A 25,871-nucleotide genomic window follows, 5' to 3' on the forward strand; every position below is an offset into this window, starting at 1 on the left:
AGGTGTCAGGTTGACCACTAGGTCGGTCTTCTGCTGGACGAGGTTGATAGTTGGTTGGAGAGGGTTCCTGTCATGCTTCTTGTGCTCATTCTGGCTTACTCTTGTTCTGTGTCTTGCCACATCACAGTGTTGCCCTTCTGTTACTACCTCTCCGTGGAACTGGGCACGTCCCTAAAAATGTCTGAGGGTTGCAATATGCCCCTTCACAGTCTGGGGTCCACTGTGGATAGCTGGGTCCTTGTGGGGGTGGGCCGCACTGAAACTGAGTGAAATGTGGGGGGCCCATGTATTGTTAGTACTGGGGGGGTGCTGGTTGGTAACCCCTCCATCCCCTTTGTTTAGGGTATTGTTGTCTCTGTTGTCTTTAGCCTCCCCTGTGTTGTTTGTACCTCTGTTGTCCAATGGAGTTAGAGCCTGATGACCCACAGTCGGAGCCCTCACTCTCAGTGTCGCTAAAGTTGTTTTTAGAGGCATAGCCACTTTTGGTATATGGATAGGCTCCTTCTGGTGTAAAGAGATCCTTATCCTTTTTAATTTTTTTTTAATTTGCTCTGCTTCAGGGTGAGCTCGAATTCCGTCATTTTTTGGTTGAGTTCTTCCAACCTCTTTTTCAGAACACCAGGTGTTTGATATGTTTTTAATTGGACCTCTATTTTCTGAATGTCTATCTTTAACTTCTGTGCAATTCTAGTTGCTGTCTTGACTATGAGTACGAGCCAATCCCTTGTACAATGCCAAGAAATGAGGGACCATTCTTTTTTGAATTGCACATCTGTTTGAACACTGTAAATAACAAAGGGGGGAGAGAGAGAAAAAGAGTGGATTCGTTCTCCCTGACGCTTTAAATAAACAAAAAGAATTCACCTGTTAGGGTGATGTGTTCCCTACTGTGGTGGGGAGCACATAGTGTTTTTAAAATACCCCTTGGTGTCATGCTTCATTATCGGGGTCTTCGCACCCCTCAACGGGATGTGGCGTGCTACGACCTACGACTACGCAGGAGCACTGATCACAAAAAATATGCGTGGGGCATGTGAGGGCTGTGTGTGAGTATGTGGTGGAGCGATTGAAGTGAATGAATGATTAAAAAGTGCCTGGCTCGTGGGGCAAGTCAAATAAATTTTAATGAGCCCCCGGGCAGGTACTGTTAAAAGGGTGCAGGTTGAGGTGATTATGTGATATTGAGCACATCACCTCTTGGGTGCGTCAACATGTTTCGGAGATCAATTCCTTCTTCAGGACGGGGTGCACCACACCCCACCTTACTCACATTTTCCTAAGTAAAAAGTGTATTTACAAAAGAGTGAAAATGTAGTACTGCAATGTGCCTACAAAGTAAATAGAGTTCTCTTCTAATATGCAAACAACCTAAAAAAGAAGAAAGGAACACATATGTAGTATTCTGCTCCTCAACATTTCACATGGTACAGTGACCTGTAAATTTTTTTATAAGACAAATGTTGTCATACTACTCGTGCTGGTGACCCTGTAAAAAAAGGGGAGACAAAGACATTACAGACACACATGAAACATAAAACACACTCTCTAGAGAATTTGACCTGTAGTGCCCCTAGGATATAACTTCTAGTGGGGAATATCAAAAATAATACGGAGGGTAAAAAAAGCATACTTTCTTATTCTTGGTTCAATGCCTCGTGAGCCTCCAAATGTTGGGGGTTACTCAGGCCCAATTGCTCCTGTAAGTGATACATGGTATAAGTATTGCTGGTACTTACAGGCTCGTAACTCGTTACCCGATGTCTCCATGATCATATACTCACGAGTTAAAGTAGTAGGAAATTCCTTGCTCCCCAAACTCGGCTCCGCTGAGAATGCAGTAGTGCGGTGGAGGGGCAGTATTTATAGTGCTTAAGGCCTCCCTTTCATTGTAATTAGTAGCCTAATTTGAACAGTCAGAAGGGCCTTTTATGGGTATTCCACTGGCGCGCTACATGGAAGTCTTTTTAAAGATTCATTCACTTCAATTGCTCCACCACATACTCACACACAACCCCCACATGCACCACGTGTAGTTTTTGTGATCAGTGCTCCCGCGTAGTCATAGGTCGTAGCACGCTACATCCCGTAGAGGGGTGCGAAGACCCCGATGATGAAGCATGACACCAAGGGTCCTTTTGGTGTGTGAGGGGTATTTTAAAAACTCTATGTGCTCCCCACCACAGTAGGGAACACATCACCCTAACAGGTGGATTCATGTTGTTTGGTACACAGGGATAATACACCAAATATCATATCACGGCTGTTTCTTGACACAGAGACCACAAGGTTTGCGAGGCTTGCAGATGATTACTGCTCCACCGTGGGCCAGAATCAGCATACACCCGCTGTTGCACCCGCTCCCACTTCCCCTCTGGAAAATAAGGGAAATAAACTCATCGAGACGGCCAGTCATTGTACAACTGGCAATGGGAGAGGGAACTCCCAATTGGGAAAACTTGTGATTAAACTTTTCCAGACCGGCAAAGTGGCAGGAATTATTCAGACTTGTGCTGCCCCCTCTAGTAAGACTAGAGCGATGGTGTGGTAATCGCTGCAACTAACAATACAAGGTACCTTGCTTGTCTTGCAGGCAGGATTTGGACTTGGTTTAAAAGGAGCTAATAGCTTGGCCAGCGATATCATAAAAGATACCGACTTGCATAATTCCTCTGCAGCGTACGATAAAATGATGTCCCAAATAACAATTATGGCCCCCAATACTGGCAGTGATACTAGTAGCAGCTCAGGAGCAATCGTTAGTGAACAAAGTAACAAACATTTTGCTATAAAGAAGTCAGTTTCTGACCATACAGTGCCCCAATTTGCTACATTAGAAAAATGGTGTAAATGGAGTAGAGGGATATAATGGAGCTAAAGGAGTCAGTGATTCAAGGGAAGAGGGCTTGAGAATGTCGAGGGCAGAAAAGATGATGGCACAACAGTCTTGACATCAGACTATTGGGTTTCTGACCAGGACACTATCTCAATAGAAAATGATATTGTCAATAAGGATATACTGACTTGTCTCTGCCCCCGCTACAACAGCTAATATGGGTGGTCTGAGCAACAATTCAAATAGTAATTTTAGATCAAGTGGCACTCTAAAGAATAAGCAGACGGATGTGGGTAGCATATTCAACAAAGGGGCAAAAACGAAAAAGAAACAGAAGTTAAAGGAACAGTCTAAAACACACTTTAAAATGCCAAAATTACCTGATATTGGGGGACTCACCAGCAAGGTTAGTCCGCTTTGTAAATAGGTCATGGCTAGGGGAGAAGTCAAAGCTATCATATCAAGTCTATCATGTTCATCATCGAGTAATGACCTGCAAACATCTGTCATCCCAAGTCCTGGCTCTGCTGATCAAACTTGTGAAGCTCCTAGCGACTCTTACTTGGGCAGCAGTGAGGAATGTATTGTGGCAGACTTTTCCTCTGCGGCCTCAACCACTCTTACAGAGGATGCAAAGTTTATGATGTTATTGTTATGGAACCTTAGTTATCCACTATTCTTCAAGCGCTTCTTGAACAAAGAACTGAGATGCAAAGCAGCTTTAATCAAGCTAGAACAGATAGTCGTCTGATACGGCAGGGCCTATCTGAGGTTTCGGCTAAGGTAGTTGATCTAACACAAGAAATAGCAGAACTACAGCAGCATTTGTCGAAAACAGAAGATATTGCTGCAACAACAGCAAAGACAACTGAAATACATAATGGACAGCTTTTATCTCTTAAACATAAAATTGAAGATCTTGAAAATCGACAACGCAGGAATAATTTAAGGCTCTTTGGCATTCCTGAGTAAAAATAGGACACTGACCCTCAGGCCTATATAGTTCAACTACTTCAGAAGTCTTTTCTTTATCTCTCTGACTGGGATTGGGACTCTCAGATTCAGCGGGCCCATAGACTCCCCTGTTTTTAAACCAAGATGCACTAGCCAGTAGACAACATCCTAGGCCTATGATCATCTACTTCGGAAATGTTTTCCTTAGACAAGCAATCTTCTTTCAAGCTCGCCCAAGTACGGCTTACTTACCCCCATTTTATGTCAGGTCAGATCTTTGTAAAGAAACAATGGTGTGGTGTTGAAAATTATGTCAACTGATTGACCCTATGAAGGCAGCTGTTGCACAAGTGTTTCTTCAAGAGGCAGCGAGACTCAAACTATACGTAAAGGACACACCTGGTAATTTCACACAGCTACTGAGGTTCAGAAAGTTCTTAATTCTTGGAGGTCAACGGAGAAGGCGGCTCTCTAGGACTTGAAACTATAAACAGACAGACCTCTTGTATATATCATTTCATTTTGTGCTTTTTTCCTGCTCTATCTGAACCATTCATCTCTTTCTCTTTTCTTCATTTTCTTCATTCTGCTAGGCCTGTGAATTGTAGGGATAATAGGCTCAAAGCTACATTTTATTATTTTTTATGATTGTCTTCATGATTCTATGATGATACATCTCTGTGTTTTGGGTTTTACTGTGTATATGACTTAGGCTATGATTGGACTAATGCCCAGTGGGTGGCACTGGGGGTGCAAGTATCTAGTGGCTGTCAGATCCATCAACAGGCTGGTTGGGGTGATTCATTTTCTAGGAAACAGGGTGGGGAGGGAGGGTTTGCTGCAGGTACGGGTTTGGTCTTTGCCCTGGGTTCTTTGGGTGGAGGGGGTTAACACAAAAATATCGAAAGGAGTAGGCAGAGGTACTATTTTTGATACAAGTGTCTCTATTTAAAGCAGTACATTTAGATTAAGATTCCATAAACTTTGTGGCACAATGCTTCTTTTTCTGTTCATAATTGATGATAAGGGATATAGACAGAGATATGACTCAGGCCCCTTGGCACTTATATGTTACATATTCAAAAAAACGGGGCTAATAACGTATCTATGCTGGAACGTTTCTGGATTAAATTCTGCTAGTAAATGCCAAATGGTACGGGCAGAGCTTAAAAATTATAAATCTCATGTTCTGGCCCTCGTTGAAACACATCTGGCATATAAAGATAGACAGCTACTAAAACAATTAGATTAGAAAGTAATCGCATGTACTTCCCAGACGGTTTTTATTAGAGGTGTTGCCATTTTAGCTGACAAGCGGCTCAACTACACTTTGCTTAGTGCTTCTTAAGATAACATAGGTAGGTGGATAATGGTACATTTACTTATTGACGGTCATAAATTTGTATTATGTGTTCTCTATGGCCCAAATTTGAATGAGCCACTTATGTTTGAGATGTTATCACTAGATTTTTTTGACTGGCAGGGAGACTTAATTATTATGCGAGACTGCAATTGTGTCCTGAACTCAGACTTGCACTCCAATAATTGAAGTTCCTTGGCCAGGATGATAAAAGTAAGGGCTGCTATCATGGAAATGGCTCGACTACAAGGTCTTAAAGATGCATGACAGTCACTGCATCCCTCACAACCTGGGTATACTTACTACAATGCAACGCATCAGCAGTATTCTAGAATGGACATGTTTTCGGTTAACAATAGAATCCTGAATTTGGCTAAGTGTTAAGTGTGCTCCAAGATAGTTTCAGATCGTAATCCCATATTGCTGGTACTTATGCTTAGTTCATCTGATAAACCAGCATGTCAATTCACCTTTCCTCATTATTTGCTGATAGATATAGAGTTTTCAACATTTATGAAGAATAGAGGGCCTGATTCACAGAATGAATTTAAGACTCAATCCTAAACTTACTACTGTTTTGGTATTCACAGATTGCACTTACTACTTTTGGTATTCACAGAATGCACTTACTACTTTTGGTATTCACAGAATGAACTTACTCATTTCGGTATTCACAGAAGTTAGGACTCCTAACTTTAGGACTCCTAAATGCCTTCTGTGAATACCGAAAGTCTTAAAATTAGGATTTTTCTCAATTTAGTAGTAGTAACTTTAATCCTAATTTTAAGACTTTCGGTATTCACAGAAGGCATTAAGGAGTCCTGAAGTTAGGAGTCCTAACTTTACTACTACTAAATAGAGAAAAATCCTAATTTTAAGACTTTCGGTATTCACAGAAGGCATTTAGGAGCACTAAAGTTAGGAGTCCTAACTTTACTACTACTAAATTGAGAAAAATCCTAATTTTAAGACTTTCGGTATTCACAGAAGGCATTTAGGAGTGCTAAAGTTAGGAGTCCTAACTTCTGTGAATACCAAAATGAGTAAATTCATTCTGTGAATACCAAAAGTAGTAAGTGCATTCTGTGAATGCCAAAAGTAGTAAGTTTATTCTGTGAATACCAAAAGTAGTAAGTACAATCTGTGAATACCAAAACAGTAGTAAGTTTAGGATTGAGTCTTAAGTTCATTCTGTGAATCGGGCCAAGTGTTAGTAATTTTATTTTAGATAGCGAAGATTCTGCCTTACATAAGAGGCTCTACACAGCAATATGTTTTTAGTCTGATTGGGATTAAGAACTTGTCATCTAAGGCTACTAGGGAACCCATCCGGCAATTAGAAAATGCACATGCTGATGAAATCAGACTAGGTCTCACTCAACAGACGACAGCCTCAACATACTCACAAACATATCTGCTTCTAATTGATAAGTGTGCCGCAGTGGGAAGGTCTCTAAAAGATAAGACGCGGCTAGTTATAATAAACTCTGCAATACGAGTATGGTGAACAAGTAGGAAAAGTGCTCGTGTATTAACTTTCTGGTACAAGGGCGGAAAGAGAAATAAAAGGCATAAAAGGTGATGGGGGTTACTTTATACGCAGCCTGGGAAGATAGTAGAACAATTATTAGGTTTCTACCTAATGTATTTGATAATTCGTTTTACTGATTATATAGATAAAGGTAACTTTCTTGACACTAATCATAGAATAGAAGTAGAACACACATATTCCTTCAATTTAGAGATTACGGCTGAAGAAATATCTGATGCCATTGGCGCTCTCCCTTCTGGTAAAGCAGCAGGGGCAGATACCATACCATTGGAATTTTATAAAACATGTAAAACTAGCTTGATTCCCCTTATGTGTAAAATTATGAACTATATTAGTGTGTGTGGGATGGTACCCAGTTCGTGGGAGGAGACAAACATTGTCTTCTTTTTAAAAAAGTGTGGGTCATATCGCCCGATCACATTTATAAATGTAGATGCAAAAATGTTTGCCAAAAAACTGGCAATGCGTCTTGCGCCTCTTATGGCACAACTAGTCTCTGATCAACAACAAGGATTTATACCTGGTAGGGACACTACTGTGCATGTGAATACTGCTTTGGTTGCTTTTTGATGCTGCTACTAAATCAAACTTGGACATAGGGATGGTCATGCTCGATGTGGAAAAAGCATTTGACTGTGTCACGTGGGACTGTCTCAGGGATATACTTAGGGTGTATATTATTCATGCTCATTTTTACGGCTAGATTAGAGCTTTATTTAAATGTCCAAGAGATAAATGAATTTACTTACATTACCAGTCCACTCCTTTAACGATACTGAAGGGTACTAGGCAAGACTGCCATCTTTCACCTTTACTCTTTGCCTTATATATAGAACCATTTATCAGATCATTGTTTGCCAACTTATCTATTCTGCCAGTCTTATTAGGCTCTGAAGAGTTGAAAATAACGGCTTACGATGATAATTTAGCTGTTTTTTTCAATAGATCAAGTTAAAGCAATACTGGCAATTAAAACTGAAGCTAGTGTATTTGGGGATTTTTCCGGATACAAAATGAATGTCAATAAGACACAGACTATTCTCAACTTTAAAACAAACAGGTAGATAACCAGGGTCTGTACATCAGCTAACTACTTAGGTGTGCAGATTACCTCAGATTTGGGAAAGATCATAAAACTGAACTACGATTCTTAACTTAAACTTGTGATGAAGGATGGGCATAAATTGCCTATTAGCCTTATAGCGCGCTTCAACATCAATAACATTATTGTTTTACCTACATTTCTTTACTTGTTCGGGGCAATACACCTACGAGTTCTGAACAATTTTTTTTAAAGCTTGAGGGGGCTATTAGTAGCTTCATATGGAGCTATAAGCAAACAAGGCAAACTATAAAATACATAAAACTTCCTATATATATGGAAGATTTCAGCTATCTGATTTTAAACTCTATTTTTGGGACTCTTTCGCAGGACGCTTACATGACCTTCCTTTCCCTAGTAAACAGCATTAATGCTATAGCCTTGATATCGGCAATGATAGCATTATGATTCTTTATAGGATTAATGATCCAAATTATTTTAAAAGAGTACAGTTCAAGACAATTAAGGACATAGTATATATCTGTCGCAAGATCACAGCCAAATGTTCTTTGCCTTTGATGCATCTTAGCTTGCCATTATGAAGTAATCCTTTGCTTTTGGAAATTTTTCATGATACTCAAGCTAAATCTTGGGACAGGAATGGCATTAGCCAACTTAGACATTTATATAACATTAACACGTTTCATACTTTTGTAGATTTACAGACACTATCTGGTATTCCCTAAAATATGTTCTATACATATCTACAGATTCGAGATTGTTTATGGGGGCGTGGGGATATAAGACAACCTATGGGATCAGATATACTGAGTTACCTGCACTCAGATGCAAAATCGACTAACAGTAAGGCTTATCGTTTATTTTCTCAATTTTGGGAGAATGATAGTCTAAAGTTAGCTTCTAAATCGAGTGAGTAATAGGGACAAGATATTAGCCCTGGAGATATTGAAGAGGCATTGGAGACCTTAGACACTGTGGTATATACCATTATCTTAAAGCTGCAAAGTTTAAAACTTTATGCATGCTTTATTACATGCATGTATCCATAATGAATAGCTAGGTGGATAGATGCTCATACTGTAAATATGAGTGATAAATGCAAGTGTACGAAATGTGGATTGGTCGCTGCATACAACTTACATATGTTCGCTACTTGTACAGGTTTGACAGTTTTTTTAAGGATGTCTTGCATATAATAGTTGATCGGTTAAAGACTGACATATTATCAACAGAGAAAGAGCTTACGCTTGGCTATAAGTCAGATCCTGACTTTGGATTAAGATCTCTCATATTGATTATCATTGTAACAGCACCATTATGCATTGGTCACCCTTGAGCATCTAAAATACCACTTAAGGCTCTGGAACAGTGGGCCATGCTATGGGATATATTCAAGAGAGAAATGGTTAAAGCTAAGAGCAGGGGTATCCGCTCTGGGAAGTAGTTTCACTGAATTTGGGGGCTCATGCTAAATATAGGACTGTAAAAATGTTGGGCATTAATTTGATATTGTACTTGTATGTAGGCATTTTTCTTCTCTTTGTTAATTACCTACTTATCATTACTGATAAGTGGTGTATAGGCTTTCTCCTTGAGATAAATAAAACGTGTAAATACATTTAAAAAAAAAGGGAATCATGGATGGTGGCTACTAGTGCTGATCCTGTCTCTGTATTCGTACTCCATGCTTCACTTGCAGTGTTACAGGTCTTTCTCAAGTATCAAACCCACATTTTGGTGCACACAACACACCCCTAAGCCATGCTGTAGGTATGGAATAAAGGATGCTGTTTTGTGCTTAAGACATGGATAGATGTCCTTTTGAGTTGAATACGTTACTTGTGCACTTGCAGGCCTCTTTACCAAGTATTACATAGAGCATACCATCCCTAAATCAATTAACATGGATGTTCACAAAAGCATAGAGACTATCTTTCAGTTACAGAGACTGCTACACAACAGACTCTCGGGTATCTGCAGTGACACCTGCATAGCTCTCTATTGCCTATCATAGGCACTGAAGTGTTTGTGCTGCCATGTACATATATAGTTAGGCAGCCATAGAGATATTATACTGGCAGTTGCATATCAACACATTTACTTAAACATCTCATGGCACTGATAGAGGTGAAAGAAATGTACCCCTACATCCTCTGAAATATGTAAGCAAGTACTGACACAAAATTCTTAACCATGTGAATAAATAGTCCTTTAAAATTAGTGATGGCTACTAGTGCGGACCCTGTCTGTGCACTGTCACTGCAAGCTGACAGGTTATAGGTGATGGTGCGCATAACACATTTAAAGATATGCTTACATGTGCCATTAAGGATTCTGTTTTGTGCTTAAGAGATTGACAACTGTCCTTTTTAAGTTAAATATGCTATTTGAGCATCTTTAGGCCCATATGCAAAGTACTACATGGAGTATGCACCGCTAAGGAAACTGATATACATGTTCACAAAAGCATAGACTCTCTCTGCAATCTAATCAGCCAGCTACAGAAATACATATACATACATAGGTCTTTCTCAAGTGTGAAATCTACTAAAAAATGCATGCACCCAGCCAATGACCCACTCAGAGACTCATGCACCCACTTAGATGTCTACTCAAACAGTCATAGAGAGATGCATCCACTCAGACCCATACACACTCAGTCACACACACATTAGGACACTCAGGCACCCAGTCACAAACCCCATGAGGTATTCTTGCACACACACATACACTCATTTTCAAAGGCTACAGGTTACAGGGAGGAAATAGAACTTAAAAAACCTTAAAAATTCACAGAACAAACAAAGGTTACAGGGATGTTATAGTTAGGAAATAGAATTTAAATAACCTTAGAAATTCACTAAAAAAACAAAGGTTGCAGAAACATTATAGTTAAGAAACAGAATTTTAAAAAACTTACAAATTCACTGAAACAAAATAAATGTTACATTTCACCCACACAGAACCAGTGCAAATCAGAAGTTATTGTTACCTGACCTAACTATAACTTACGCTCCCGCAATGCACTGCTTATGACCTCACATATAACATCCTTCTTGACATGGTCAGTGAAATCACTGATGACATCACTGTTGACATCCCAAATTACATCAATGTTGACATCATCCAGTGAGTGTTTTATGAAAGTTTCTGAATGTTAAAGATAAATGCTAAAATACAATACAACATAAATAAATACAGTTTGTGTACTTCTAGTAATACCATTTGTTACATATATTATGTGAATGGCTGTGTGACTGCGTGCATCTGTGTTTCAGTAGGTGTTTGAGTGGCTCTATGGGTATGTGAGTGCTTGTTTTAGTGAGTGAATGTACGGGTGAGTGGCTAACTGTGTGTGTGGCTGTGTGTGGAAGTGAATGGGTGTGTCAGTGATGAATGGTTGAGAAAGTGGGTAGTGAGAGGCTTTATAGGTGAGAGATCAGGTGTGTGAGTGGCTGTATGGGTGAGGAAGCATGTGCATAAGGAGCATATGGATGAGTGCATGGGTGTAAGAGTGAATGTATAAGTGAGTGAGTGAAGTTGAGAGTGGCTGCATGGGTGTGTGTGTACTTGTGTCAGTGACTATATAGATGAGTGAGTACATGGGTTAGTATCTGTATGAGTGAGTGATTGGGTATGTGAATAACTGAATGATTGAGCGAGTGGCTGTGTGAGGTACTGTATGGGTGAATAAGTAGGTTTGTGGGTAGCTCTATTAGTGACTGACTCAGTGTATGATTGACTATGGGTATATGAGTGGGTGTGTTAGAGTCTGTATGTCTGTATCAATCAACCAATCAATCAATCATTTGAAAAGCGCACTACATACCCACCAGGGTCTCAAGGCGCTGGGGAGAGGGCGCTACTGATCGAACAGCCAGGTCTTGAGTATCCTCCTGAAGGTCAGCAGCTCTTGTGTCTGTCGAAGGCTCAGTGGGAGGGTGTTCCATGTCTTGGTGGCGAGGTGGGAGTAGGATCTCTCACCGGTGGTTGTTCTTCAGATGCGCGGGATTGTGGCAAGTTAGAGGTCGGTGGATTTTAGCTGGCGGTTGGGGATGTAGAAGGAGAGCCCCCTGTTGAGGTAGGCTGGGACAGTCTTGTGGAGTGCTTTGTGTGCATGGGTGAGGAGCTTGAGGGATATCCTCTTGTTGACAGGGAGCCATTGCAGGTTTCTCAGGTGGGGGTGATGTTGCCGTGGCGTGGTATGTCGAGGATCAGTCGTGCCGAGGCGTTTTGGATGCATTGTAGTCGTTTTATGAGCTTGTTCAGGGCTCCCGTGTAGAGGGCGTTTCTGTAGTCGAGTCTGCTGCTGACGAGGGCCTGGGTGACTGCCTTTCTAGTATCTGTCAGGATCCATCTGTAGATCTTGCGGAGCATGTGGAGGGTGTGGAAGCAGGAGGAGGAGACGGCGTTGACTTACTTGGTCATTGAGAGCGTTGAGTCGAGGATGATTCCCAGGTTGTGTGCGTGGTCGGTGTGTGTCGGGGCGGTCCCCAGTGCCGTCAGCCACCAGGAGTCGTCCCAGGCTGAAGGGTTGAAGCCGTGGATGAGGACCTCCATCTTGTCCGAGTTCAGCTTCAGACGGCTGGTCTTCATCCAGTTGGCGACAGCCTTCATTCCTCCGTGGAGGTTGGCTTTGGCCCTGATGGGATCCTTGGTGAGGGAGAGGATCAGCTGAGTGTCGTCGACGTAGGAGATAATGTTGAGGTTGTGCTGTCAGGCTACGTGTGCGAGCGGGGCCATGTAAATGTTGAGCAGCGTCAGGCTGAGGGAGGATCCCTGGGGTACGCCGCAGATGATTTTGGAGGATTTGAAACAGAATGGGGGAGGCGGACTCTGTGGGTTCTGCCAGAGAGGAAGGAGGGGGTGCAATCCAGAGCCTTGTCTCGGATCCCTGCAGCATGGAGGCTTGCGCGTAGTGCGCGGTGGCAGACGGTGTCGAAGGCGGCAGAGAGGTCTAGGAGGATGAGTGCTGTGGTCTCGCTGTTGTCCAGCAGGATCCTGATGTCGTCGGTGGCGGCGATGAGGGCAGTTTTGGTGCTGTGGTTGCTGTGGAACCCTGACTGGGAAGGGTCCAGGATTCAGTTTTCTTCGAGGAATCGGGTTAGTTGTCTGTTGACGGTTTTCTCGATGACCTTGGCCGGGAAGGGGAGCAGAGAGATGGGTCTCTTGGGTGTGCCTTAGGTTTTTTGAGTAGGGCATTGATCTCGCGTGTTTCCAGATCTCTGGGAAGGTTGCAGTCTCATGGGAGAGATTGATGATGTTGCGCAGGTGGGTTGAGATGGTGCTCCTTGCTATGTTGAAGACGTGGTGCTGGAATGGGTCCGACAGTGAGCCGGAGTGGATTGAGCGCATGGTATTGATGGTGTCAACGATGCTCATGCTGGTCCAGGCTAGCAGGGGGTTGTGGTCGATGGTGTACGGAGGGTCTGTTGTGTTGCTGTTTGTTGGGGCTGTCTGGGTGTTGAAGCTGGTGTGCATGTCTGCTATCTTGGAGTGGAAAAAGGTGGCGAGGGAGTCGCACAGGGCTTGCGATGGTGGGATGTCGTTGGTGTTGGAGCTGGGGTTGGAGAGTTCCTTCACAATGTTGAAGAGCTTCTTTCTATTGTTTGCATTGTTGTCAAGGCGGTCTTTGAAGAAGGTCCTCTTGGCCGCCCTGATGAGGTGGTGGTGGTTGCAGATGGCGTCCTTGTGTGCTGCGTGGCTGTCCGGAGTTTGTTCACTGTGCCATTTCTTCTCTAGTTTGTGGCAGGCTTGCTTGGAGGCTAGGAGTTCTGGGGTGAACCAGCTGGCCCTCTTGCTGGTGTCTCTGTGGGGGGGTTTCTTCTGTGTGCAGCGTTGTCGGTGTTGGAGGGTTCGGTGGGTGGGCTGAGAGCAAGGTTTGCTCTCAGCCCACCCACCGTCTTCGGTGACTTTGCTCCAGCAGTGGCGGGGGATCTGTTGGGTGTGGTGGTGTGTGGTGGATTTCTGGAAGACGAAGTGGATGCAGTTGTGGTCGGTCCAGAGGAGTTCGGTGATGTGGCTGATGGAGATGTACAGGCTTGAGGAGAAGACTGGGTCGAGCGTGTGGCCGTCAGAGTGTGTGGGCGTTGGGAAGAGTTGCTTCAGTCTGAGGTTGGCAAAGTTATCGATCAGGGTTGTGGAGTTGTTGTAGTTGTTGTTCTCACGGTGAAAGTTCAGGTCTCCCAGGAGGATAAAGTCGGTGGAGGTCAGGGGGTGCATGCTGATCAAGTCGGCGATGGAGTCGCTGAACTGGGGGTTGGGTCCGGGGGGTCGGTAGACGAGGGTGCCTCTGCTGGTGGAAATAGGGTCTGTGTGGATCTGGAAATGCATGTGTTCGGCGGTGCTGAGCATGTCCTCGGTGCTAGTCAAGACCCTGATGCTGTTCTTGCGGACGATGGCGATTCCTCCTCGGACTCCGTTGGTGCGGGTGATCTTGTAGCCGTCTGGGATGGCTATGGTGATGTCGGGTGCGGAGGAGTCATTAAATCAGGTCTCTCCCAGGAAGGCGGCGTCCGGGGATGTTGTGTCGAGCAGGTCCCAGAGCTCGACGGCATACTTGCGTGCGGAGCGGGTGTTCAGTATTATGCATCAGAGGTGGTTGTGGTCTTTCTTGGCCATTGGTTCGTCGGCTCTGAGGCTGCTGCAGTTCTGGCAGGTGAAGGGGCCGTGTGTGCGTTTCAGGGTGGCCTTGAAGCAGGTGTGGCTCCGTCCAGAGTACAGAGCGTGCAGAGTGCTGGCATGGTAGTGGCGGCGGTTGTCGTGGCAGGTGCACGGGCCAGGGGTTCTGGTGCTGGGCGCGGTCAAGGCACGGACGTGAGCAGACGGGCTCGCCTTAGGCGTGCCCTCTGCATGCCAGTGGCTTGGCCGCGCAGCGGCTGGCATATATGGGGAGGTGGGAGGGAGGAGCAGCTGGGAGGCAGGAGTCAGGGGCAGCGAATGGGAAGTGGGCAGTCAGGGGGCGGGGCTGCGGGGGATGCAGCGGCGAGGGCAGTGAGGGACAACGAAGGTAACAGGAGGAAAAAGGGGCACAAAAATCGAGGGTAAAACGAGTGGCACAGAAGGTGAAAGGGCACAAACAAACGAGTGGAACAGAAGCGAGGGGAAAACAAGTGGCACAGAGGGCACAAAAAAACGGGTGGAACGGAGGGCAGAAGAGCCCAAAAACAAGGGGAAAACGAGTGGAACAGAGGGCAGAAAGCCACAAAAAATGTGCGAAAAATGACTGGCACAGAGGGCAGAAGGGCACAAAAAAACGAGTGGAACAGAGGGCACAAGGGCACAAAAACAAAGGAAAAACGAGTGGAACAGAGAGCAGAAAGGCACAAAAAAAAGGAAAAATAAGTGGCACAGAGGGCAGAAGTTTTTTTTTTTTATGAAACAACAGCGGTCCCATGCAAGCAAATCAATACAAGACAATGAATATAGATGAGATCAGTACTATATTTAGAGCGACATGTCCAGCCGGACAGAGGTCTTCAATTTTTACTCAATTTGAAAGTTTTACATATATAAAAAAGGATTACCTTCAACAAATCACCAGTGTGGGGCACAAGCCTGTACCCTAACACAGTCAGATCAAATACAGAAGGAAAGAAATAAGGAAGTGACACCCCACTTTTCTCTCCATATATCTGCAGAGAGGGTGCAAGTCACCACTCATTGAAGCGAGAAACCCCAATCAAAGAAGTCCTGAAGAAGGTGCCACAGTATCACTTGTTCTGCACCGAAACGCGTCGACGCATTTTTGTACACACAGAGAATCCAATCAGGGCCCAGTAAACAACTGATGTACATGTACTACTGTTACTGTTGTTTATATTGATTAAAGAACTACAGGCCTTTGGATCCAGAGACAAATAGTGGCAAAGAGATCAAGAAGCCACAGTTAAACTAGGGGTTTGTTTACTAATAGGTCCTTGTTTATCGCTTTCGTGTATGAGTTGTTGAGATGTCATATATGTGTTTTCCTCTGCCTTTAATGCAAAATTTTGAGTTGTCATATATGTGTTTTCCTCTGTTTTTAATTCTAAATTTTGAGTTGTAAATTGTGATGAAATATTGTGATTAATTGTTTTTACTTTTCGTTTTCAAAGAATATTTCTTTGAAATTTTAGATTGTGATGTCCAAGTGCTTATGTTCTTATGTATATGGTTTTATTAAAAATAGATTGTGAACGATTCAATTTGGTTGTGGAAATTAATATGTATTCCCTGTAGTATAGCAAACAAGCTTTCCCTGTTTAAGTCTGTATGTGTATCCACAGTGGTACGAAAGTATTACTAGTGCTCCCCAGGGGTTTCCTTTTGACAAATACAGAAGGTGACAAAGAACAACAACAGGGCTTTTAAGGCGAAAGCAGAGGTTTTCTGTAAGAATTCAATGTACAGAAAAAGCACAGGGGCACCATTACATATACACAACATGTAAATCATAGGTTTTTGTATAAGGTGCACAACAGGTCGACGGCGTTTCGGTCCCACTCTTAAATCATGGGGACCATCATCAGGACATTAATTAATGCCTTATCATTTTAAGCCTCTAATACCTAGGGAAGGGGAAAAAAACATACATATATTTTATGACATATAAAGTAGAATTGCATGTTTAACGGGTGACTAAGTGAGCCTACAATGGTGTTTAACAGTATTATATATTATATACATTGTGATCCCTCGTGCACTCTTTGTCTGGAATACAAGGGTCGTTGGTGGTTCGGATTGGTAGAGTTAGTTATTCAGTTCTACCTGTTTTTCAAGCGAGGAGCAAGCGGGTAGTGAACAAAGGATTGACCGGTGCATTTCTGTGAAGACGCATCGAGTGCAGTTACAGAATCATTAAAAAACGGCGAGTGGTTTGACTGATGAATTTCTGTGATGACGCATACAGTGTAGTTACAAAATCATTAAAAAACGGCAAATGGTTGAACACGATAGTGCATTTCTGTGAGGACGCATCAAGTGTAGTTACAGATTCATTAAAAACGGCGAGTGGATGGACACGATCGCCGATAGTGTAATGGGGGTTCATTTAATCTCTGGACTAGAATTGTAAGGGGCACCGAGTGACATAGCCAAAGCCGATAACTGACGCGGGTGCCAAGTGATATTTCGGGACGGAGGTGCTATTCGCTAATCAGGCACGGGTGCTCAGTGAAGACGCTGCCCCAGGGAGACGCGTAATTTGCAGGGGGAGAAGCTCACCGGGAAGTTAAGAAGGCCCGGAAAATTACGATGAGCAAGAAGCAGGATGAATGCCTAATGGAGGCGAGTTCTGCCTTAAAACGAGACAAGGGTGGAATTAAGGGGTGGCCATCTCATGGGTGGCGGAATGGAAGCTGTGCCGGGAGGACTCTTACCATAATCCGGTGAATTTCATACATCCGCGTTGCCTAATCGCGATTACCGCGGTACCAGGAGCTTAACCTGTAGTAAGAAAGGGGCGCGTTAGGAGGTAGTGGGACTAAGTGGAAACCGTAATCCACTGGCAGAGAAACTTACCGGGTCAGTCGGTGAGGTAGTAGGCTTCCTGGCATCCTCGTGGAGAATGCCGGGGGAGTGAAGAAATTGTCAGAAATCGCTCTTGATTGGGCAGTGATTGCGGGGAGAGGGCATAGAAATAAACAAGGGGCTCATCGTGGCCGCCATATTGGAGTGCTACAGTGGAATGGGGTGAATAACTAAAGTGCAAGTGAACCATGCACGGCGCAGTGAACATGGGTAACAACTTGGCAGATAAGACCATTCATAGGAGCACATTATATACATCTGGGAAGCCCAATTACAGGAGTAGGAACTAGATCAAGGCAGTCCAGTCCTCTTGCAGAGCAAGTCCTGAGTTGAGGCTGTCCGTTTTTAGTATCCATTTGAGCTCTTATTTGTTGAGCATCCGTGTCAGGTCACCTCCTCTTGGTGGTATGATGACTTGGCTGATTGCAGTCCAACGTATGTCATTTTCCGTGTGCCCTTTATTGGAAAAATGTTCGACTAAGGGGGCATTAGCTGTGCCACAACGAATCCTGCTCCTATGTTGAGAAATTAGTAGCTTGATTTTCTGTTTGGTCTAGCCCACGTAGATGAGGTCGCACGGACAAAAGATTGCATAAATAATATTACAACTGTTGCAGTTTGTGAATGTCTTGAGTTAATTTTTAACATCTTTAAATAGAAATTCCTTGCAATCAATGGAAAAGTCACAAACAACACTTGACCCGCACTTAGAATGGCCTCGGAGAGGTGGTAGAGACTAATGGTCATTGAGTGTAGTATTTACAATGACTGTGGATGGTAGGGCTGCCCTGACCAACTGGTCCTTAAGGTTTTTGCTTATCTTGAAGGCAAATAAGGGGATTTCCCACTCCAGCTGTCCAGAGTTAAGTATGTGCCAGTTATTTTTAATACTTTGTTTTACGCGATTTGAAACAGTTGAAAAGGTCGTTACACAGACCATTTTGTCAGTTGTTTGTTTGGGTTTGGGCTCCAATAGAGTCTCACGAGGGCAGTACCATGCCCTCTTCATTGAGTTCTTTACTAGGCGCCGTGGGTAGCCTCTGTTTCTAAGTTTAACAGAAGGAGTGTTGGCCTCAGTAAAGTAATCCTCTTTTTTAAAACAGTTCCGTCTAAGCCTTAAGAATTGTGAGTAAGGTAAGCTGCCTCTCAGGTCCCTGGGATGACAGCTACTGTAGCTTAGTAGCGTGTTTCTTTCTGTTGGTTTACGAAAAAGGGATGTGTAGAGTACCCCATCTTGATGTTGAATAGTTAAGTCTAAGAAGGGAATATGGGTCTTGCTATGAGTCAAGGTAAACGTGAGGCCATTGCAATTATTATTTAACCAGTGTAGAAGACCCGGGAAAGCATCAACCGGGCCACCCCAGATGAGGAAAATATCATCAATGTAACGTTTCCATGTCAGCAGCCCCCAATGGAATGGATTGCTGTCTGTAAGGATGGTGTTGCATTCTAGCCAATCCATGTAGAGAATTGCTAGGGTAGGGGCAAAAATAGCACCCATGGAAGTGCCACTGACTTGTTGATAATATTGGGTGTCAAACATAAAGAAGTTCTAGGTGAGGCAGATTTCCAGTAGCTGTACTATAAATAAAGTGGGTACTACATGTGGGCGAGGTCTGCTGTTGAGTATGGTTTTCATAACCAGAAGCGAGTCTCTCTGTGGTATGTTAGTGTAAAGAGACTCTACATCAAGGGTACATAGAGTCTCGCTATTATGATTGAAAGAATGATTCTCTATTAGGTTGCATGCTATCACGGATGAAGCACTTGGTTTCAGGTACAAAGGGGCATATTACCAAGCAATAGCGATAATTATCGCTGTTGCTTGGTTAGAGAAAAAAATTTACCGCAGCACTGCAGCGATTTTTACCGCAAATAAACCTTGGTATTACCAAGGTTTAACGCAAATGCGGTAAAAATCGTCGCAAAACATGAATATCGCTGAAAAGTCAGCGATATTCATGCATTAGCGAGCTAATGCTCTTAGCCATGTTATCCACCTCCCACTGGATAACATGGCTAAGAACTGCTCAGGGCAGGTGTTAGCTTTTGGAGATATTCCCGCTTAACGCGAATATCTCCAAAAGTTGGTAATAGGAGATAGCGATGTTAGCGACTGTTTTCAGTCGCTAACATCTTGGCACGCCCACTTTGCATCTCATTAGTGATAAATATCACTGACATGCAAATTGGGGCCCAAGATGGTTGCTATCTCCTACTAGCTGCCGCTAACTGGTATTAGCGGCAGCTAGGTAATAGGGAGATAATTTTATCTCCGCTTTCTTGGCTTTTAAAGCCAAAAAAGCGGAGATAAACCCCCTTGATAATATGCCCCAAGGTCTTTTAGAAAAAAGTTCACATAGTGTCCCAAGGGTTCTAGGACAGATCCACACCCAGACACAATCGGTCTTCCTTGGGGATTTTCCAGTCTCTTATGGATCTTGGGGAGGGTATAAATGACTGGAGTTCTAGGGTTGGTGATATTCAGAAAATTAAACTCATGCTTGCTTAGGAAGCCAGTCTCCATTGCATCAGTCGTGAGTTGTTTAATTAATGTCTGTATACCTTTAGTTGGGTTACAGAGAAGTCTACAGTAGTGATCAGTGTTTGTGACTTGGCGTAATAGCTCCTCTTTATAGTTATCAATATTCTGTAGCACTATGCCACCCCCCTTGTCCGCAGGTTTAATAATAAGGGCGGTGTTGTTTTTGAGAGTGGAGATGGCAGACTTTTCTTCCAAGGAAATATTGTATGGTACTAATAAGTGTGACTTAGCAAGCTCTGAGGTTTCTTTAAGGATGACCTTTTCAAAACTAAGGATCTCTTTGGGATCATGTTGGAAGTTGGGGAGAAGGTGGAAGGGGGTCTGAATGGTGTGACCACCGATTTGGGCTCAGCGCAGTCTGATTTTGCGGAAAAAGCCCATCAATACAAACTGGAGATTAAGGAAGTTAGGATAGGTGGTTGGGACAAAAGACAAGCCTTTACTGAGAATAAAGATTTCTTGGCTAGATATAGTGTGGTTGGATATATTAAACACAGGGATGGTTTCTGCGTTGACACTTTCAGTTACCATTTGTAGAACTTCTGTCTGGTTTGTCTTTCTCTTGGCGGATTGTGCCATCTTGGTTGCTGTCTCACTCGTCCTCTCTTGGGAGGTTCGGAGTTGCCTCGGGCTAAAAAATTGTTCTGATTGCGTGTAGGCCCACTTGGTCCCTCACCAGGATCAGAGCTGTCAGAAGATTCAGCAGAGGAGTTGGTGAAACTAACCACAGTGTTTCTTTTGTTGAAACGTCCCCAAGGTCTTGGGGTTTGTTGATATGGGTTAAAGTTGTGATTAGTATAGAAGTCTTTATGTAGATATGGGTAGACACGTTCCAAGGTGAAAGACAATGTCTTTCTTTACTTTATTTGATTTTTTGTTTTGTTCAATTGGGTGGAATTCCTGCACCGTTTTTTCAACTTTTTCAAGTAGTATTTTACCATCCGGTACCGTATTGTTGTCACTTATTTGTTTTTCAAGGTCTTTAATAATGTCGACCAGTTTTTTAAGTTCTTCACTTGCAGTTTCTATTCCTAGGACTAGCCAGTGCCTGGAGCCAGTGGTTCCTATGCTACTGAATCCCGATATGTATTTGGGATTGTCCGTGAATACACCCAGGATATTTATGACTTGTAACCCTAATGGGATAGTGTTGGATTTCAGATTTTGGGTGAGCATGAGAGTCATCAGTTCTAGTCGGACATATTTTTTCTTTTGTTTTTCTAAATCATCAGATAAACTAGAGCTTCCAGTTGTGGCATGCTCTTCTTGGTCTGTAAACAGGGAGGGGCCTTCACAAATCTTTTGGATATATTCAACTGAATATAAGGGGGCTGAGTCATACATTACAATGTGTTGCCAAGTGTCAGGGAAAAGAGGGACAGAGTGTGAAGGTGTGTATGGACCCAATAGACGTAAGGGTAGGGAGTGGGCACCCACTTAGGAGAAGTGGAAGGCAACCAAAGCCCTTGCAATCAACTGATTGCGCAAAGTTATGTTTAGAAACAACAAGGGGCCCCAATTAAGTCAGCATAGGACCTCGGGGAGCATACTTTATGAAACAATAGCAGTCCCATGCAAGCAAATCAATACGAGACAATGAATATAGACGAGATCAGTACTATATTTAGAGCGACATGTCCAGCCGGAAAGAGGTCTTCAATTTTTACTCAATTTGAAAGTTTTACATATATAAAAAAGATTACCTTCAACAAATCACCAGTGTGGCTGAAGGGCACAAAAAAATTAGTGGAACAGAGGGCACAAGGGCACAAAAAACGAGGGAAAAACGAGTGGAACAGAGGGCAGAAAGGCACAAAAAATGAGGGAAAAACAAGTGGAACAGAGGGTAAAAAGGCACAAAAAACGAGAGAAAAACGAGTGGAAGAGAGGGCAGAAAGGCACAAGAAACTAGGGAAAAACAAGTGGAACAGAGGGCAGAAAGGCATAAAAATGAGAGAAAAATGAGTGGCACAGAGGGCTGAAATGCACAACAAACGAGGGGAAAACGAGTGGCACAGAGGGAAGAAAGACACACAAAACAAGGGAAAAACAAGTGGAACAGAGGGCAGAAATGCACAAAACACTAGGGAAAAACAAATGGAAATGAGGGGAGAAAGGCATAAAAAACGAGGGAAAAATGAGTGGTACAAAAGGCTGAAATTCACAAAAAACGAGGGAAAAACGAGTGGAACAGAGGGCAGAAAGGCACAAAAAATTATGGAAAAACAAGTGGAACAGACAGCAGAAAGGCATAAAAAACGAGGGTAAAAAATGATGGCACAGAGGGCTGAAATGCAAAACAAACGAGGGAAAAATGAGTGGAACAGAGGGCAGAAAGGCACAAAAAACTAGGGAAAAATGAGTGGAACAGGGGGCAGAAAGGCACAAAAGGGAAAACCGGGCAGAGATACGGGGGCAGCGAGGGGTACAGAAGGAAAGACCGGGCAGCGGGGGAAGACAAACAAATGCAGTCACAGACACAACAATGAAAATACAGGTAATACGATAAAAGCAATAAAGCAGAGGATGAACAAACTGCAGGGGGCACAGCAGAGGGGGAAACAAGTGGAACAGAGGGCAGAAAGGCACACAAAACAAGGGAAAAACAAGTGGAACAGAGGGCTGAAAGGCACAAAAAACGAGGGAAAAACGAGTGGAACACAGGGCAGAAAGGCATAAAAAGGGAGGGAAAAACAAGTGTAACAGAGGGCTACAAAGGAACAAAAATGAGATAAAAATGAGTGTAACATAGGGCAGAAAGGCACAAAAAACTAAGTAAAAATGAGTGCAACAGAGGGCAGAAAGGCACAAAAAATGAGGAAAAAACGAGGGGCACAGACGGCAGAAGAGCACAAAAAATGAGGGAAAAATGAGTGGAACAGAGGGCAGAAAGGCACAAAAAATGACGTAAAAAGAGGGCAGGAAGGCACAAAAAACTAGGGAAAAACAAGTGGAACTGAAGGCAGAAAGGCACAAAAAACGAGGGAAAAACGAGTGGCATAGAGGGCAGAAAGGCACAAAAAAACGAGTGGAACAGAGTGCAGAAAGGCACAAAAAACTAGGGAAAAACAAGTGGAACTGATGGCAGAAAGGCACAAAAACGAGGGAAAAACAAGTGGCATAGAAGGCAGAAGGGCACAAAACCGAGGGAAAAACAAGTGGAACAGAGGGCAGAAAGGCACAAAAAATGAGGGAAAAACGATTGGAACAGAGGGCAGAAAGGCACAAGAAACTAGGGAAAAACAAGTGGAACAGAGGGCAGAAAGACATAAAAATGAGGGAAAAGTTAGTGGCACAGAGGGCTGAAATGCACAACAAATGAGGGGAAAACGAGTGGCACAGAGGGCAGAAAGACACAAAAAACAAGGGAAAACAAGTGGAACAGAGGGCAGAAAGGCACAAGAAACTAGGGAAAAACAAATGGAACAGAGGGCAGAAAGGCATAAAAAATGTGGGAAAAATGAGTGGCACAGAGGGCTGAAATGCACAACAAACGAGGGAAAAAAGAGTGGAACAGAGAGCAGAAAAGCATAAAAAACTAGGGAAAAATGAGTGGAACAGAGGGCACAATAGCACAAAAAACGAGGGAAAATGAGTGGAACAGAGGGCATGAAGGCACAAAAAATTAGGGAAAAATGAGTGGAACAGGGGGTAGAAAGGCACAAAAAATGATGGAAAACGAGTGGAACAGAGGGCAGAAAGGTACAAAAAACTAGGGAAAATGAGTAGAACAGGGGGCAAAAAGGCACAAAAAACTATGGAAAAACAAGTGGAACAGAGGGCAGAAAGGCATAAAAAACATGGGAAAAATTAGTGGCATAGAGGGCTGAAATGCACAAAAAACGATGGAAAAACGTGTTGCACAGAGGGCAGGAAGGCACAAAAACAAGGGAAAAACTAGTGGAACAGAGGGCAGAGAGGCACAAAAATCAAAGGAAAAATTAGTGGATCAGAGGGCAGAACGGGCAGGGAGGCACGAGGGCAGCGAGGGGAACATAAGGAAAAACCGGGCAGAGATACGGGGGCAGCGAGGGTCACAGAAGGAAAGACCGGGCAGCGGGGTAAGACAGCCAACAGCAGTCACAGACACAACAATGAAAATACAGGCAATACGATAAAAGCAATAAAGCGGAGGATGAACAAACTTGCCTACGGCCTACCACTGGCCACCAGGGATGAGGCGCAGGTGGCAGCCTGCGGGTGGTGGAGGGCCACAAACATCCTCAGCAGCGGCAGCTGGGGCAGGGAGGCCCAGGCAGTGCTGTGCGGAGGGTGAGAGACCTCTCTGGTGGGGTCAATGGTCGCTGTATGGCTGGATGTGTCAGTGGCTGTATTGGTGAGGGAGTGAGTCCATACATGGTTTTATGGGCTATAAGTAGGCTTTCCTGTTTTCAGTTTTTATTTTTGGTCAATTCAGGTGGGGGGTGTTAAGTCTTTTCAATACTTTTTCAAACAGTATTTATCAGTGGTTACAAATTTTCGCACCATTAAAAACAATTGAAACAGTGTTTTTTCCGGTGCTTATTGGAACTTTTTGCTTTTATTATTGCTTGCTTTCTTAACTGATTGTGCATGTGTATAGACAGTGTGAATACATGATGTATGGGGTTCAAATACAATTTTAAAAATCCAACTTATTGTAGTGCAATATACATATTAGCAATGCTTTGGTCATGCACTCTCGCTCTTTAATTCCCAATTAAACATTTATCTGTGAAAAGGCCCTCTCAACCGTAGCACTTGAGACAGGCAACTCCAAAACAGCCAGTAAACAATTTGCTAACTCTGGCCACTGACATAGCTTTCCTTGCCAATACTGGTGCTCCTGAAGATTGCAGTTCTTTGGGATGGGTTCTGCAGAATATGCGTTAAACTGGACGCATAAGCCCTCAGTTATTGAAGCGGTCAAAAATTAGGCAGTTCTTTACAAAGTCCAGAGAAAATTCCATTTATGGAAAGGTTCTAGAACGTGTTCCCTTAGTGAGGGTTCATTGAATTCAAATGCAATGGTTGGTGAAAGGACATTTCTATTCATCATAGCCAGCCATTTCTCATGCACTGTAAAATAACCTTTCCTGAATTTCTCCTCAAAATGTCTTTGCTTACCAGGTGGCGAGAATTCTAACATGGAACATGCTGCAGTGCCAACCACACTAAAAGTGTCGCCTAGCCAACTAATAAGGAGATGTTTCACATTTACTCTAATTAAACTGAACCCTTGGTAGCCAAGGGTGTTTTCAACTCTAGTTTTTTTTATTATGTTCACTACAGCAATCATGTTTTCCTGTAAAAATCTAAGAATGAAGTCTCGTGTACTTCTTTTCACATCAGTATATATATGCGACCAAAGATACTCACGTTTCTTGACTTTTGGAATTGTAGTATGGTTTATGGGCCTTTTCTTGTGTGCATGTTAAGTTAGCATGGCTTTTTAGAAGTTTGAACGCCATTTTAACTTTTTGCTGCTTTTTAAACAGGACACTGCTTAGCTGTTTTTGTAAAGTTTGCAAAGTTAGTTTTCACGAAGGTATATACATGAGAAAAGGTTTGTTTTTTGACATATCTAGACATACATCATGCCCCTAGTCTGTACAGTGAGTACTGAGCCGTCAAGCCTATCATAACATGTGAGCCTGGTTATCGGCATGTCCTTGAAACACATTCTAGACACAACATTTTGGCAGCTGCAAGCCGAGTAGGATTCTGGCGCCTTTATCATTGCACACTTGCCATATTTTCACACACTTGAAGATTCCAGGGAAGCAGAGACTAGCCGATCCAGATGTAATTTACACTTACTGAGCGGACAGGTAATGGGGTCTCCCAAAGCAAGCACAAGAGAATTTCTATAGTTTTATGATACATAGTTCCTATATAGGGAGGATGTTTAAACTAGGTGTTTCTATCACCTGTTTGCACTATCATTGTAATATGATTCCTCCTTTTATATTTTATGGAGTTGTAACTATGCTGAGCATATTATTTGTAATCATATGTCTGCTCATGTTGGCTAAGATACTGCGCATGAGATCACGTTGTTAAAATAGATTACCC

The sequence above is a fragment of the Lissotriton vulgaris genome, chromosome 7 (genome assembly GCF_964263255.1).
Source record: "Lissotriton vulgaris chromosome 7, aLisVul1.2, whole genome shotgun sequence".
Lineage (NCBI taxonomy): Eukaryota > Metazoa > Chordata > Amphibia > Caudata > Salamandridae > Lissotriton > Lissotriton vulgaris.